The sequence below is a fragment of the Anabrus simplex genome, chromosome 4 (assembly GCF_040414725.1).
Source record: "Anabrus simplex isolate iqAnaSimp1 chromosome 4, ASM4041472v1, whole genome shotgun sequence".
NCBI lineage: Eukaryota > Metazoa > Arthropoda > Insecta > Orthoptera > Tettigoniidae > Anabrus > Anabrus simplex.
The window spans coordinates 319,167,210-319,182,855 of record NC_090268.1 but is presented as its reverse complement, the minus strand read 5'-3'; the positions used below and the strand labels follow the sequence as shown (position 1 = coordinate 319,182,855).

General features: G+C 38.0%; 1 protein-coding gene across 5 annotated transcripts in view; it reads right to left on the bottom strand.

The window, feature by feature from the left end:
• Window positions 1-15,646, bottom strand: part of ReepB (Receptor expression enhancing protein B) — a 193,065-nt gene that overhangs the window by 73,157 nt on the left and 104,262 nt on the right. The window lies entirely within an intron of this gene.

Genomic DNA, 15,646 nt, shown 5'->3' with positions numbered 1-15,646 from the left:
AAATCATTAAACAAGGAATACAGTACACTACTACTTAGAAAATATATTCTGGAAAAGGTGCCATGTTGTTGTGGGCAACTCATACACATCTACTGAGCTAGCATTGGCTCTTTCTTACGAGAAAATTATTTATAGCCAGTGTTATTATTTGAAGAATTACGATGTTGTCTTATGTTATTCGATCATTTTCTTGACATAAACGATAATGATGAGCAGAGGTTACCGGTGCGTTCAAGTTGTTTGATAGATTTTTGACAAAATAAGCGATGATTTAAACATAATAATGGGATGTTGAGCCATATGAGTCAGTGAATAGGTGTGCCAAGCCAACAAAAATCAATGATTTTTAATCATCAGTTTGAAGATGAATGTGTGGAATGATGGACTCATTTTAAATTTCAAGCCTTCAGCATTGTGATATTGATTTTACTTTGATTTTTCTGATTAATTTGAAGTTGCCATTGATGTTGTGAATGAAATATTGACAAGAGTCAGAAGTTAAGATTGATCTGAAGTGTGGTGATAAAATATTTTATTTGTATTCCATGTAACTACCTAACCTGTACAGTGTAAATATTTTGGTAAAATATGGTATTTGTAACAACTAGATTTCATTTCTATATTTACTGGAACTATCCAAAAAGTTCTACCTTGAATATTGGAACAGGGTTTATTGGCGTTTGTTAGTTATGTATTCTAGAGAGTATGTTCCAACTGTTCTGGAAATGAAAGATTTGCGATCGTGCGTATTCGAAAAAAATTATTTAAACTTCGCGACTGAAGTAGGAGTTGTGATTGGTGAATCTGGGTGACGATAAGTGCATTCCTGCGTTCTGATTGGCTACTCCAAGGCCAGGGTTTCCTTTTTAAAGAGAGCGAGGCAGCATTTCGTGGTCTGTCTGGCTGTCCGTCTTCTATCTCTTGACTGTCCAAAGTTTTGACGTCGTCTCGCTACCGGGATGGGCCACTTTGGGGTAAGCACTCTCGATTTCCATTCCACCTTAAATTTCATTTAATGTTCGCTTGCTTTTTCATATAGAGTTTGCTCTAACCTCACCCAGACTCGCCACTCAATTATTTCGGATGCTTTCGCTTTTCAGCTGGGCTTGCCTGTTTGTTTCCGAGGCTTTCCCCTTTCCTTATTTCACTAAACATGTAAATTTTAGTTTATGTATTTACCTTGGGGTTTTGCGTCTTGTAGTTCCGTGTCACTTGACGTACGCTAGTTTTTCCTCTGCCCCGCATCAGAAGTGTTTTTGGGTGTGGGACCAAGTTGAAATGGCCTCTGCGCCAAGTTTAGATAGTTCTGATTTTACCCTTTTTCAATTATGTTTTTCAGATATTTTGAAAGGTACGTTTAACTTCATTCTAAAATGTATTGTACGACTTGTGTTGTAATTAGATGTATGGTATTTGCTTGACTCTTTGAACTTACAGGAAGCTATTGTCAAGGAACGTCCAATTTGTGTGTCTCAAGGAACATGTAATTTGTATTTCACAAGTTCGGTATGACTGAAATTGTTCGGAATTAGTTTGTAAAGTCCTTTGTAAATAATATTTTGGTAAATAATATATTTTGAAAACCAAGGATCAGGGGTTGATTTTCCGGAATCTGCAACCTAAGCCATCTCCATGCCCTTGGTAGGTTCACAGCTCCTTTCACGTTCCTGAGTTTTTATTGTCAAGTTGCCCCTACTGATATTTACCAGTGCTGTTATCGGCGCAGTTCCGCGTAGTTCATCAGCTGTTTTCTTGTGTGTGTAGTGTCTTAGGGACCATGTAATTGCACTTACTTTCCTCCCTTTACTGTGTTTGTTGTAGCCGCTGAAGTTAACCGGTTACAGTTTCTTTTTAGTTAACGTAACATTCAATAATTTCCAACATCCATTTGTGTCGCTTTTTATTTTTCTTAGCATTGTAGCTGATATTATAAACATTTTTTAAAAGTCATTAAATGGAAAATCCTTCCATGAAAAGTTATAGTTTCGGTGTTTTCATTTGATAGTGTAAGGTAAGTCAAGACGATAGCCTAGATTAAGATATTAATTAGCAATAGTCTTCTCACGTCAGTCGAATCAACTTAAATCCAACCATACAGTTCTATGACCCAACTCAATGAACCTTCACGTCCCTTAAGTGGAACCTCTTGTATCTCCGCGCGACACCGGCCAAGGCGTAACTTTAACATCAAGAACCCTGAACTTAGAGATGCGTGAAACGTCACAGTATGGAGGGTGATCTAGCACAGTCAACCCTGATCTGGCAAGAAAATCCATTGTTAAATTAGCACGATGTGTTGGAGCATTGTCATGATGCAAGAGCCAAGTGTTGATCCGTGACCTTGGATGGAGCTGCTCGAGAGCCTGGATGACCTGAAGCAGACAAGTCTTACTGTACCACTTCGCAGTAACTGTCCTTTGTGTTTCTAGCACAACCCAAGTCAGGATGCCCCGTTTAGTGAAGAATACTGCAATCATCCTATCTCTAAGGTACGTAAACATGTAAAAGTTACTACATGTAGTTTAATAATGTCAATTATTTAAGGAGATTAATTTATTTATTTAATTTAAGGTTTTGTAAATATGCATATAAAAAGGTCACTAGATTTAGTTTGAACTTCGTTATTATTTTAGGAATTAGTGTTATTTACTTAAGGTGTATTTGTTGTATTATGTGTTATTGAATCAACTTTAATTGGGAAAATAACCTGTTGATGATAAATAAATCTATTCTATTCTTCACTGACCTTGACTTTTGCATAGTCACAGGAGTACTCTCATCTTCAAACAGCCACACCTTGTTCTGGGATTTTGTTGGGACATCGTAATAATAAAGCCAAGTTTCGTCACCCGTAACAATGCTATTGACGTTACGCGCGAAGTCCCATTTTCAAACTGTTTTAGCATTTTCCGGCACCATTTTACTCGATGTGCCCTTTGTTCCTCTGAAAGTGAATGGGGCATCAAAAGGGAACAAACCTTTCTAACATGGAGATGGTCATGTAGAACTGAATGAATAGCTGGTGCAGGAATGTGGAGGGTCTCTTCTACCTGCTGATACGTCAACCGCCTCTCTTGCTGCAACATTTTCCTCACAGCTTCAATGTTTTCCTCAATCACTGATTCAGACGGTTGCCCAGAACGAGGATCGCCTTCAAGCCCAAAATTTCTCCTCTGGAACTGTTTGTACCAGCGGAAAATTGTTGTCCAATGGACAGTCGTTTCCCAGCACAGATGTCATTTCCTCCAGGCGCTGGTCAACAGTTAATCCACGAGCAAAATTGTAGTGGATAATTGAACAATATTCAACTTTAGACCACAATGACATCTTAACTTGCTTTCAATCCCACTGCTTGGTAACAACCGGTGTGAAGATTCACAATTAAGTATTTATTTTCCACCTAGTCGATACAATGATTGCTTAAGGCAATTTTTAATGGTCAAAAGTGGTACATGTTTCGTATATTATCAACATCTTCAGCCACATAACACTGTTTAGATGAAAAATGTATAAAATTGACAAAGTAATGCTTTAGAGGAAGTGTCCTTAAAATTAACATAAGATTGACAAGATTATGTAACCGGTGTGAAGGTCGCGCCTTGCTGTCTTGTAGACCGGTTTTCACCCCTCTCTTCATCCCTCACCATAACAGGGGTGTCCAGCCAACCGTTTTTGCATCTTGCAAAACTTTCCTAGTGCCCTTTGTACTGTTAACACAGAGATGATGTTCAATCATGTTAACTGGCAATGGTGGTGGTTTCTGCCATGATTCTCTTATGGTTAAAAGCTGTGTGGTCATCAGAATATATCTATAAGAATAATTGTGAGGATGACTATGAAAATGAGGAAAAAAGTCACGAAGAAATGATTTCTTGAAGAATAAGACAAGAGGAAGTCATGAGAGGAAGAAGGACTCCCTTTATATTGGATGTCCTCATTTCAGAGAGTTGAAAGAAAACTAAATGTGAAGGCCTACAATATTGGAAGCCCATAAAACTTGACAATAACACTGCAATGGCAATTGTTTGTTGTGATGTGCTTCGTTTCTACTGCTGCCACTCATATGTCCGATAGATGACATTATTTCTGCGTGCTGCGTGAGCTAAGGAAGTTAGCTACTAGAGTAGAACAGCCTTATTATAAGTTATAAATTTCATTTTTGTTCCTTATTGACGTGCAATTATAAGAAATAAATTAACAAACCTCCTCTGCGAACCATGTGACATTGCCGCGGTGGGGAGGCTTGCGTGTCCCAATGATGCAGATAGCCGAGCCACAGGTGCAACCATATCGGATGGGTATCTGTTGAGAGACCAGACTAACGAATGGTTCATCGAAAGGGGGGTAGCAGCCTTTCGGTAGTTGCAAGGGCGGCAGTCTAGATGATTGACTGATACGGCCTTGTAATAATACTCAACATGGCTTAGCTATGTTGATACTGCTACACGGCTGAAAGCAATGGGAAACTACAGCCGTAACTAACTCCTGAGGACATGCAGCTCTCTCTGTATGAATGATGTACTGATGATGGTTTCCTCCTGGGTAAAATATTCTGAAGGTAAACTAGTCCCCCATTCAGATCTCCGGGTGGGGACTACACGAGAGGGGGCGATCATCAGGAAGATGGATACTGACATTCTGCGAGTCGGAGCGTGGAATGTTAGAAGTTTGAATCGTTGTGGTAGGTTAGAGCATCTGAAAAGGGAGATGGATAGGCTAAAGTTAGATGTAGTTGGTATAAGTGAAGTACGTTGGCAGGAAGAACAAGATTTTTGGTCAGGCAACTACTGAATTATCAACACAAAATCAAACAGGGGAAATGCAGGAGTTGGTTTAATAATGAATAAGAAAATAGGGCAGCGGGTAAGCTACAACGACCAGCATAGTGAAAGAATTATTGTCGTTAAGATAGACACCAAACCAATGCCCACCACAATAGTGCAGGTCTATATGCCTACTAGTTCAGCGGATGATGAAGAAATTGAAAGAATATATGAGGAGATAAAAGATTTAATACAATATGTAAAAGGTGACGAGAATCTGATTGTTATGGGAGACTGGAATGTAGTGGTAGGCCAAGGAAGAGAAGGTAGTACAGTAGAAGAATTTGGATTGGGACAAAGGAACGAAAGAGGAAGTCGGCTGGTTGAATTCTGCACTGATCATAATTTAGTCCTTGCCAATACTTGGTTCAAACACCACAAACGACGGCTGTATACGTGGATGAGACCTGGAGACACTGGAAGGTATCAAATAGACTTCATTATGATTAGGCAGAGATTCAGAAATCAGGTGTTGGATTGCAAAACTTTCCCAGGAGCAGACGTGGACTCTGACCACAACTTGTTGGTCATGAAATGACATCTGAAGTTGAAGAAATTGAAGAAAGGAAAGAATGCACAAAGATGGGATCTAGACAAGTTGAAAGAAAAGAGTGTGAGGGATTGTTTCAAGGAACATGTTGCACAAGGACTAAATGAAAAAGGCTGAAGGAAACACTATAGAGGAAGAGTGGTCATGAAAAATGAAGCCAGTAGGGCTGCTGAAGAAATGTTAGGAAGGAAGAAAAGATCAACTAAGAATCAGTGGATAACTCAGGAGATACTAGACCTGATTGATGAACGAAGAAAATACAAGAATGCTAGAAATGAAGAGGGCAGAAAAGAATACAGGCGATTAAAGAATCAAGTGGATAGAAAGTGCATAGCTAAGGAAGAATGGATGAAGGAGAAGTGCAAGGATGTTGAAGGCTGTATGGTCCTAGGAAAGGTAGATGCTGCATACAGGAAAATCAAGGAAACCTTTGGAGAAAGGAAATCTAGGTGTATGAATATTAAGAGCTCAGATGGAAAGCCACTTCTAGGGAAAGAAGACAAAGCAGAAAGATGGAAGGAGCATATCCAACAGTTGTATGAAGGTAAAGATGTAGATAATTTGGTTCTGGAACATGAAGAGGCTGTTGATGCTGATGAAATGGGAGACCCAATTTTGAGGTCAGAGTTTGACAGAGCTGTGAGTGACCTCAATAGGAACAAGGCACCTGGAATTGATGACATTCCCTCTGAATTACTGACTGCCTTAGGAGAAACCAGCATGGCAAGGTTATTTCATTTAGTGTGCAAGATGTATGAGACAGGAGAAGTCCCATCTGATTTTCGGAAGAATGTTGTTATACCTATTCCCAAGAAAGCCGGTGCTAACAGGTGTGAAAACTACCGCACTATTAGTTTAGTATCTCATGCCTGCAAAATTTTAACACGTACTATTTACAGAAGAATGGAAAAACAAGTTGAAGCTGAGTTGGGAGAAGATCAATTTGGCTTCAGAAGAAATGTAGGAACACGTGAAGCAATCATGACTTTACGCCTGATCTTAGAGGATCGAATCAAGAAGGACAAGCCCATGTACATGGCATTCGTAGATCTAGAGAAGGCATTCGATAATGTTGATTGGACCAAGCTATTTATGATTCTGAAGATGATAGGGATCAGATACCGAGAACGAAGAATTGTCTACAATCTGTATAAAAATCAGTCTGCAGTGATAAGAATCGAGGGCTTTGAAAAAGAAGCAGCAATCCAGAAAGGAGTGAGGCAAGGCTGCAGTTTGTCCCCTCTCCTTTTCAATGTTTACATAGAACAGGCAGTAAAGGAAATCAAAGAGAAATTTGGAAAGGGAATCACAGTCCAAGGAGAGGAAATCAAAACCTTGAGATTTGCCGATGATATTGTTATTTTATCTGAGACTGCAGAAGATCTCGAGAAGTTGCTGAATGGTATGGATGAAGTCTCGGGTAAGGAGTACAACATGAAAATAAATAAGTCCAAAACAAAAGTAATGGAGTGCAGTCGAATGAAGGCAGATGATGCAGGAAATATTAGATTAGGATACGAAGTCTTAAAAGAAGTAGATGAATATTGTTACTTGGGTAGTAAAATAACTAATGATGGCAGAAGTAAAGAGGACATAAAATGCAGACTAGCACAAGCAAGGAAGAGCTTTCTTAAGAAAAGAAATTTGCTCTCTTCAAATATTGATATCGGAATTAGAAAGATGTTTTTGAAGACTTTCGTGTGGAGCGTGGCATTGTATGGAAGTGAAACATGAATGATAACTAGCTCAGAAAGAAAGAGAATAGAAGCTTTTGAAATGTGGTGTTACAGAAGAATGCTGAAGGTGAGATGGATAGATCGAATCACGAATGAAGAGATACTGAATCGAATTTTTGAGAAGAGATCGATTTGGCTAAATTTGACGAGAAGAAGAGATAGAATGACAGGACACATCTTAAGACACCCAGGACTTGTTCAGTTGGTTTTTGAAGGAAGTGTAGGTGGTAAGAACGGTAGGGGTAGACCAAGGTATGAATATGACAAGCAGATTAGAGCAGATGTAGGATGCAATAGTTACGTAGAAATGAAAAGGTTAGCACAATATAGGGTGGCATGGAGGGCTGCATCAAACCAGTTTATAGACTGATGACTCAAACAACAACACAAATTAACAAAAGGGTCCACTTTTTCAATACAACATTTCAAGTAAATAATATTACATCAGTCTTGGGACCAGTTTCAGTCACTTAGTGGCCATCTTCAGTCAAATAAAAACTAAACAGATTATGTGATAACTAAAACATATGTAGACTAGACGAAGGCAATGTTGCTGGAATAATTATAACATTAAAATACATATAATAACAAAAATTATCTTTATGATCTTGTTATAATATGATTTCTTTAAGTTGACTTAGGACCTCAGGCAAAGTAGTAAATCTCTAATGTCTGATGTAGAACGAGCACTGACTTGCTGGAGGAGATCTTCCCGTGGGTGTAGCAAACAACCGAGCTCATGGGGAGAAGGAAAATGATTGTGGTGAAATTAGGATTAGGAATTGGGAAAGGTGGTAAGAAATTCCATAATCATAAAGTAGCAGGAATAGATGAAAAAATTGGACCTGAAATGGTTAAGTATAGTGGGAAGGCAGGGATGAAATGGCTTCATAGAGCGACAAGATTAGCATGGAGTGTTGGTAAGGTACCTTCCGATTGGACATAAACAGTAATTGCACCTGTCTATAAGCAAGGGAACAGGAAGGATTGCAAGAACTAACAAAGTATCTCATTGATTAGTATACCAGGCAAAGTATTCACTGGCATCTTGGAAGGGAGGGTGTGATCAGTGGTTGAGAAGAAGTTTGATGAAAACCAGTGTGGTTTTAGATCATAGAGGGGCTGGCAGGATCAGATTTTCTGTATGCACTAGGTAACTGAAAAATGCTATAAAGATGCCAGTGAATAATTTGCCTGGCAGTTATGTTTGTTTCATAGATCTAGAGAAAGCAAATGACAGGGTACCAAGGGAAAATATGTTCACCATACTGGGGGACTATGTGATCAAGGGTAGAGTATTAAAATCAATCAAAGGCATTTATGTTGATAATTGGACTGTAGCAAGAATTGATGGTAGAGCGATTTCTTGGTTCGGCGTACTTACAGTGGTTAGACAAGGCTGTAATCTTTCACCTTTGTTGTTTGTAGATTACAAGGATCATCTGTTGAGAGGTATGCAGTGGCAGGGAGGGATTCAGTTAGGTGGAAATGTAGTAAGTACTCTGGCCTATGCTGACAACTTGGTCTTAATGGCAGATTGTGCCGAAATCATCCGGCAATCTAATACCTAGGAACTTCAAAATTCGTGCAATGAGTATGGAATGAAAATTAGTCTTTCCAAAACTAAATTGATGTCAGTAGGTAAGAAAACCAAGAGAAATGAATGTCAGATTGGTGATACAAAGCTGGAACAGGTAGATAATTTCAAGTATTTAGAATGTGTGTTCTCCCAGGATGGTAATACAGGAAGTGAGAATGAATCAAGGTGCTGTACAGCCAATACAATGAGCTCGCAGTTGTGATGAACAGTATTCTGTAAGAAGGAAGTCAGCTGCTGGATGAAACTATCTTTACATCGGTCTGTTTTCAGACCAACTTTATTTATGGGAGCGAGAGCTGGGTGGACTCAGGATATCTTATTCTTAAGTTAGAAGTAACAGACATGAAAGTAGCAAGAATGTTTGCTGGTACAAACAGGTGGGAACATTGGCAGGAGGGTACTTGGAATGAGAAGAAAAAAGCTAAGTTAGGAATGAACTCTATGGATGAAGCTGTATGCATAAACTGGCTCTTTGGTGGACTCTGTTATGGAGGGTACGAGAAGTAGAGTGAGACCGAGACGACGATGGTTAGACTCTGTTTAACGATTTAAAGGTACGATGTATAGAACTAATCGAGGCCACAGCACTAGCTGCACACAGAGGATTGTGGCGATGTTTAGTAAATTCACAGGGGCTTGCAGACTGAATGCTGAAAGGCATAACAGTCTATAATGATGTATGTATGTATGTATGTATGTATGTATGTATGTATGTATGTATGTATGTATTAATTTTGCATGAGAGCATTGCTTTAAACTGCAATATTTCAGTCTGTTAATATTGGATTCTAACATGAATACTGATATTGTTTTATTTTAGTTGGAATAAGCCTTTGTGTATTGTCTTTTGTTCTCTTCTTCAATTCTGTTGCCTCTAATAATTATCTTTAAGCCATTATAATGAAAAATGCTCTTTGTGCCATTATAATGAAAAATGTTCAACTCAACTGTGACTGGCAAAAGGCAAGAGGGCCTACCAATACAATGAAAACTCGCTAAAGTGGTCTTCACATTAGAAATGATGTATGATGACCATCCTGTTGTGTTTCTCCAGTAATGCTAAGAGCTATGTAATTTAATAAAATCTTATTCATAACGTGTACACTACTACTTTAGAAGTCTGTACGCAATGTAAAATTCCGTAGCAAAGCAACGGTACATCAGCTATCCTATTATATACCTGCATTTGGAGAGTTACCTAGTCAAAGAAATTGGTTAACATTCCTATTCTCTTACACGGCCAGCACTTCTTTCATCTGAGCCACTCAGTCTAATGATAGCTTGGATCATACTTGATCAGAAGTGCTCAGCTGGGCGCCCATCAATGCTAGCCTATTTAAAATAAAACTCTAATCGCAACAAAAAACTGACCTCTTCAAGATATTCCAGTTCGATTTATACTGCGCTCGATATAAAAAGTCAGTTTTCTTATACTTATTCATTCAAAGGAACCCGACACGTTATAATTTGTGTTATAATCTACAAAAGTACAGGGTTTAAGCATACAAGCTAAGAATTGCAAGTCCTTGGATGGGAATGACAGTATTTTAATTTTTTTTAAAGAAGTATTCATTAAGCAAAAAGTAATATAATCAGATAATGCAACTATGATTTTGCACAGTGTTCTAGTGTTGTAGGACACAGTTCACTGAATTTCTGAAAATACTTCACACAGTTTGCATATTTGCTGCGAGATTTTTAGAAGATAGGTGCAGCAGCCAATGTTGTTGCTTCCTTAGCACCACCCAGGGGTCACATGTAGGGCTTTATAAGGTTTAACCTACGGACGTGAAGCCTACCCTGGAGATTGGTTTGATTTTCTAGAGGCCAATACAGAGGCTTTAGAATGGATAACAACTTTGGACATTAAAATATAATGTACTTGCTTTCTTGTTTCTGTATGTATGCCATACGATAAATAAATAATTCTCAAATAGTATTTAAAATTTAACAGGTGTCCAGTGATAATAGCTAGCCTCTAAATGGCAAGATGGAGTTTTATCACAAGTGAGGATATTTACTATCCAAGATTGAAGTACAACGACAACAACGAAAAGGTATCTACCAGATAGATGTACAGTATGCCTTCAAATAAATAACCTCATTAATTTTATTCCCAGTAAGCATGATTGGATTGTTGGTAAGTTTATCAGATAATTTAAACCCAAACAAGCACAAGCCACAACTTATCCACTGTAACTTTGTATCATATTAGAACTGTTTCTGAAGCACTTCTTGAATGTAATAGTAAAAATTGTAATTCATTACGTACATTATAAAAATATCTGAGGTTGTAGGCCCAACTCTTTAGTCTGGTCAAAATACATTAACTGTAATTAACATATAACTTATTTCTTACAACGTAAATTGAAAATGACATGGATTTCTGCCCTCTTTCTTTCACTATTTACGGCCTCCATTTCAAACTCTGGTCTCGCTGCAGTGTTCGAGAGTGACGGGGAGAACTTCGCCGAGCCTTTACAGCCTGTGACGTAGTCACGTCACTGTGGTTGAACAGGATACGCTGTGCTCAACGCCTGCCAGCCCGCCCACTAACAGAGCTGGGCGTCCGCGGAACAGAATGCCCAGTGTGAGCACCTCTGTTCTAGATTATATCATGGGAAATGTGTGCTTTAATCTCTTTCACATTTCAAATTAATGGGCATTAGTAATCATCAGATTATGAATAATCAAGGTAATAGTAGTTTCTCCACTCATAACCTTCAGAATGCCAGACGATATATCGTTGTTTGGTACTTGTGCATAAAGTGCCAGCAACAATATATCATGGTTTGAAAAGCATGCCTTAGGGCCAAATGAGTTTAAACTAGGTTTATTTTAATCTGGTTTAAGTCTGAGTTTAAACTAACATTCATTTTCCCCGCATTGGTTAAAACTTTGTACTAAGTTTAAACTTGGTTCAAAGTTAAACCTTCTATATTGTAGGTTTAAACCGCTGTTTATATTCAGCTTTCTTGACATTATATTAACGTATCTGTGATTTTCCTAGTAGAATAGTTAGTTTTGACTACCGGTACTGCAGTACTTAAATAGAAAACGTACTAAAATTAGAACGTAATACTAGCATTAGAAAATGGAGGAATTTATTGAAGTCTATGATTAAATAGGAAATAATCTGTTATGCAAGTGAGGTTAAGAAACCGCATTCCAACAAAAGTTTACAATTTTGGAAAATCGGATGTAACAGAGTTTTTTGATGGATTTATAATTCATAAGCAAACAGCAAGGATTGTCTTGTATTAAAGGAGGATTTATTTAAAACTTCAACTGCACGAAATAATGCTATTTTGCTAGAAACAATGATTCTGGTTGCTTTAAGATATTATGCAGCAGGCATTTTTCTCATTAACAATGAGGACCACAGACCTTAAATTGTAGTCTCTTTATAATATTATATAAAATACTGCTGGTGGCATGAATACCGTAATGTGAAGCATAAAAATATTCGTACGTAAGTGGTGTAATATGTCCGCTCTACGTGCGGTGACTGATGGCTGTGGTCGTTAAAGTGTTAGGTCAGCATCATCCGAAACCGTAATTAGATGGTTCGAATCCATCAGAATGTTGGCCAGCACAATAGGAGAGGTGGTGGTATACAATTTCTAATGGCTATATTGCGTGCCAAAAGCCTGGATTCAATCCCGATCCTCTCTGCCGTGTCTATATGGAGTGAGGGCATTGATGCTGCTGTTGGCAATTTGTCCATCGGATGGCGACGCTAAGCCCTGAGTAGAGCCCTTGGGTGCTATTCGAATAGCAATAGGCTATGTCGACACTGGGGTTTACCCACCCCATTCATAATAATAATAATAAAAATAATAGTTTCTATGTCCCACTAACTAATTTAGACAGTTTACGGAGACGCCGAGGTGCCAGGATTTTGTACCGCACGAGTTCTTTTACGTGCCAGTAAATCTATAGACACAATGCTGATGTATTTGAGCACCTTCAAACACCACCAGACTCAGCCAAGATCAAACCTACCAAGTTGGGTTCAGAAGACCAGCGTCTCAACCGTCTGAGCCACTCAGCCACTCATACTACCATATATACTGTACATCAATTAATATTTATGGGATCAGAAAAATAATTAAGTGTTTCATGCTTGCTAGTAAACTAGTAATAAAATAAATTATAGTTAAGAATGTTTCATCCTAACTCTTGCCAGCATATCAGCAATAGAAATATTAATGCTATGGGGAGAAGAGTATTATGCATACAGTACTACATACCGCAAACTAGGTTATGTTATAAACGAGTATAGAATCAAGTAATACATCTCCAAATAATACATCCTCATGGGTCTGTCTACTGGATCCGAGGTTTGCGAGATTGATCCAAACCGAGGGTGATGGATTTTAATAGGATATACATTTCGAGCATGCCTGGAATTTGTTTACTTGAAATTCACATAAATGTTGATTTTCTGGAGAAAATGGTCCTTACTATCTGCATTTAGCATGATTATGAACAGCATCATTCATAACCTAACCATATTGAAGCTTTATAAGTAAAGTGTGGCCCGAATAATTGCTCTAAAATGCCTTTGGGGGTGACGACCCCAGTGTAACAATAGCCTAAAAATGAGTGATGGTAAATATCAGCCTCCAAAAAGGAGAGGCAATGGTGGAGAATTACCATCAACATCCCAACCTGGCAGGAGCTGAACAAGGGGAAATGAAAACGAGGCAGACGGCAATATCTTAAGTTTTATTTCTATAGAGTAAAAAACGTAGTTTCTAATTTTATTACTAAGAGACTCATTTGTACATTTATTTATGCATAGTGGATTTTTGAATTTTATGCGTTTCTTCTGGTCATGCGACAATGGGCAGTTATGTAATGGTTATTACCGCATACTTTTCATATTTTCTGTGGTTATTCACTTGGATGGCTGCATCGCTGGGGGATTATCACATTTTATCTATGATTTTAATTTTTAATTACTTTATTGCCAATTTAGAAATTTGATTTTTTTTGTTTTCAAATCATTCAGAGAATATATATTTTTAACCCTCTCATGCGCACAAGCCTCATATGAGGTCCCTAAATTAGCTTTCGTTTAGTGCGCCATTTATTTAATATTGTTATGAATTTGTGGAAAATTATGACTCTGCACTTCACTTTAGACCTCATGTGAGGTGTGATATTAGTTACAACTATATCTATGAGATGGCAGCACTTCCTTGCAGTTGCGAAGATGTAGGCAATTGAGGCGCTGTTGTTATTTGTGTGTATCATATGCAGACTACATTATTGAAATTTATACGTCCTTCAAAAATATATGCAATTGGTAAGTAAAAATGTTTTATATAGTAGAAAAGTATGCTCTTTCCAATGGTATTAGTATTTTTATTGTAAATGCAATTTATTACCATGTGTAAAAATATAGGGGCCTCATATGAGGTCTAAATGTACAAGAGGTTATGGTTCACAGTCATAACCTCAATTGAAACCACGCCATTTTGTAGTGTTTTGATGGAAGTTTTGATGCAAAACAAGACAAACTGCTGGTGTTTCACGGCACATTCGTATGCTTTTAGAAAAAATGGATGGAGAACCAGGACTGCTTTCAATTGTAGAAATAATATATATATTTTCTCTTGAGATTTTTGTTTGTTTTAATGTTGTCAATCTTATGTTAATTTTAAGGACACTTCCTCTACAGCATTACTTTGTCAATTTATGTATTTGTCATCTAAACAGTGTTATGTGGCTAAAGATGTTGATAATATACGAAACATGTACCTCTTTTAACCATTACATTCCCTTAAGCAATCATTCTATCGACTAGGTGGAAAATAAATAAATACTTAGTTGTGAATCACTGTTACGACGTTGCAGTCCAACATCACAATAACCCGCTGGCATGATAATTATTTTGTACATGTAGCATCTACATTTGCTAGAGCAGAACCTGTAGGTGTTGCTAAGAGATGGTGTCGAAAACTGCAAGCAATCATTGAAATTCTGTGACCATATTCCATCAGCATTTACAATTCCCACATGGGTGGCATAGATCTAATGGACTTGCTCGTTGGTCTTTATTGGCACACCATAAGGCACAAAAGGTGGTACTTCAGAGTATTCCATCATCTACTGAATGTGACCATTGTAAACTGTTGCATCCTCTCGAGGATGGACGCAGATTGTAAGAAGCTGGATCTGTTAAAATTCAAGTCCTCAGTAGCTACTTCTCTCATTTACATGGGAAGCAGCCATCAACCCAAGGAAGGAAGACCTGCTTCACAGACACCACCAGCAACCAAAAAAAGATTGAAAGTGAAGGCTCCCGATGAGCTGAGGAAGGATGGGAGGGCTCACTATCCCCCCCCCCAAAAAAAACAAAGATTATACATCAAAGTGCCACCTTAACTGTTGTTCAAGGAAAACCAGGTATGTTTGTCGTCGCTGCCAAGAATCCCTTTGCCCAGACTGTTTTGAGGAATTCCATAGCAGTAAATAACAACTCCTTAATGCAAAATTTAGTTTGGTAAAACATGCAGGTAAAACCGACATCCAGCACACAGTATCTCCCAAGAAAATTATTCTTTGGTTCAGTTGTGCTGCAGTGTGTTTGGGACTCCCTTCGTGCACATAGGCCTCATATGAGGCCCGTGTAATTTTCAAAGAAAATGAACTATTATTTCTTTTTTTTAATGTGATTGTATTTTGTAACCTTCCAATGAACAAAAAAAATCAAGAAAATGTTTTTCACTTCAAATTGAAAATGCGTGCACGAGAGGGTTAAATGTACTTTGAAACTTGTCATTGTCACTGTCAGAAGTAATTACTAATTACATACCATCCTCAACATTACCTGCAAGTTTTAAGTCAAAATATTCAGAACTGTAAATTATGGGGTGCTTTAAATATGGACTTTCAAAATGCTACTAATCAACCTAGCATTCTTGGC